Genomic DNA, 2,900 nt, shown 5'->3' on the forward strand with positions numbered 1-2,900 from the left:
TCCAGCTTTGCAGAGGTGGAAGCCAGAAGGTAGAAGCCAGCACCTTGAACTGAACCCAGAAACACACAGGTAACCAATATAAAGATTTTAAGATAGGAATATGACAAAACAGCCAGCTCCAATCAATCATGCAGTCATATTCTGAATCAACGAGTTTCTCAGTTGTCTTTAAGGGCAGCCCCAAGCAAAATTATAGTAATCTAGCATTAATGTTACAGTAGAATGGATCACAATGGCTAGAACAGCTGCATTTAAACGGAGAAAAACTGAGTGGTAAATGAAGTTGAAAAAATATATTCTTGACAAATAATATATTTCTTTTCTTCAGCAATCAAGCTGGGACAGTCTGGGGAACTTGCAGTAGAATCTGCAAAAGTAAGGCTTGCCTTCGGGTAAGCAGTAAATTCTCCTCCACAGTATCAGTCTTGCCAACCAGCATCACCTCTGTCTTGTCTGGGTTCTTATCTATTCTTCTTCAGCCACTTGACCACAACATCAAAGTACTGACCAAGAACACAGGTGGTAGCTTCTGGTGATCTGTTCAAAGAAATACAGCACTGATTGTCACCAGCGTACTGATGACACCCAACTCCTTGATTTTGGACAATCACATTCAAAGTTCTTAGACAGATAATAAAAAATCACTTCCTTCATAGACAGTTGAGGCTCTCCTACAGGATTTCCAGTCTAAATTAGATTTTTTTTTAGAAACCTTCAAACCAGATTAAAACAAGGATGCTGCCTGTCATAGAGCAAGATTCGGGTCCAGTAGCCCCTTAAGGACCAACTAGATTTCCAGAGTCAAAGCTCTCATCTTGCTTTATATGGTTTTCAGAATGCATAAGAAAATGGGGTAGTAAAGAATAAAAAGTGCCAGAATCTACCTGCTGGTACTATAATATTTCCAGCTGCAGTTTCTGTATATTCTGATTTTTATTTATACCCCATTTTAGCCCATACTGAGGGCTTACATATAAAATGCTAAACAAACAAAACAAAGATACACATTAACAGGTACTTATAGAACATTTTCCCACCAAAAATGAGTTATAAAGTCACCCTGGGCTGGTGCTGGTTCTGCTGGTCTGGCTGACACAGGGCCACAGGCTGCAAGCTACAGTTTAAGAGCCAAGGGCCAAGCCCAAGCTTCATAAAATGCGGAGAGGCAGATGCTCGGCCACAGGACTTGTTCAGCTGGCTCAGATACTCCCCAGTTCTTCCATTTATTTCAAGGATAGTTACTTCTAATTAGGTAACAGTGCAATCTTATACAAAGTTACACCACTGATTTCAGTGGACTTAGACTGGAGTAACCCTGTACAGGATCACACTGCAAGTGCAACTAGTATCAAGAAGCATAGGGGAAAGGATTCATGTGCAACCCCTTACCTTGTCTCATGCTTGTACTGTGTCCTGGTGTGACGCATACTATAACAGAAGTCCCTTCTAGGGAATAATGTATCTTTGTGGAGTTTTCTTGTCCACCACCTATGTGCAATTTAATGTTCAGGCTGACTCAATGACTGTAATCTAGCCACATCAACAACCGAACTGAAGTTATTGGAAATACCTAATATTTTAATTACAACTAGAGAAGATTACATTTTCATAAATAAGACATTCCAAAATTAAAGTCACCTTGTTTGCAGTTATTGTTTCCTCTAAAATCAGGAGAAATCCCACACGATTGGACTAATGAATTGTTTGCAAATTATAATGACCAGTATTTTGAGCAGCTTTGCACTTGGACAATTGGCAGTACCCAGCAGGGAAGCTGGCTACATAGTCGCTATTGGTACATTCTCACAGTTTTCCAGGCTTGCTTGGTTTATATATGTTCCAGAGTCATAATGGGCAGGTCACGTATTGTTTAAAATCACTACATTTCAAGCTACATTTTACTTCATTTTTGGCTCATTTTTCTCACTGAAACTCAAAAAAGATTGTGTACTGTTTTTGTGCCTGCCTGGGCAATTGGCTGCATCATTAATCATTTTGACATGGACTGGATCAAGTATACTGGATTAAACTACAGTTCCCAGGCACTAGTACAAGAACATGTGAAGTATATGTGATCCGATTTAGAATACTCATCTAACATGAACATGCTCAGCTTTCAGAGTCAAGCAGGAAAATGGGCAAGGCTGGAACATGAAAGAACAGTCTCACCACTTCCTCCACCCACTGCAGCCAGACAAAGACAACCAAAGAAAGCACATCTTTTGAAATTTTATTCACCCCCAACCCCTTGGTTGGATTAGGTCACAGCAGACGGGCAGCTCCCCTGCCCACCCTCCCCATTTACTCATCCGGGATCAGGCGGGCATTGCCACCTGCTCCGTGCCTGATCCCAGCTAGATGAAGGTGTTGGGCTGGCATTGCCATGTGCTCCGCTTCTGATCCCAAACTGGTGAAGGCCGGGGGCGGGCATTGCCACTTGCTCTGCTCCTGATCCCAACTGGTTGAAGGTAGGGGTCGGCATTGCCACCTTCTCTGCTCTTGATTCTGGCAGGTTGAAGGGGGGCAAGCATCGCCACCTGCTCTGCTCCTGATCCCATCTCGGTGAAGGGGGGCTGGCATTGTCACCTGCTCCACTCCTGATCCCAACTGGGTGAAGGCGGGGGGCAGGCATTGCTACCTGCTCCGCTTCTGATCACAACTGGTTGAAGGCAGGGGCGGGCATTGCCACCTGCTCCACTCCTGATCCCAGCCAAGCCAAAAGTGGAAACCCACAACTAAAGGGCCCAAAAGAACATTCAACTATAGTTATCTTAATTAATTTGTTGCAGATGCAGAGATAAACATTTACACAAAATGCATCATCAAAGGCAAGTACAATCAACTGATGGCCAAAGACTAACTATCACATAGACACAAATCTTGTTAATTTTCTGTATGAT

The sequence above is a fragment of the Eublepharis macularius genome, chromosome 3, assembly GCF_028583425.1.
Source record: "Eublepharis macularius isolate TG4126 chromosome 3, MPM_Emac_v1.0, whole genome shotgun sequence".
Lineage (NCBI taxonomy): Eukaryota > Metazoa > Chordata > Lepidosauria > Squamata > Eublepharidae > Eublepharis > Eublepharis macularius.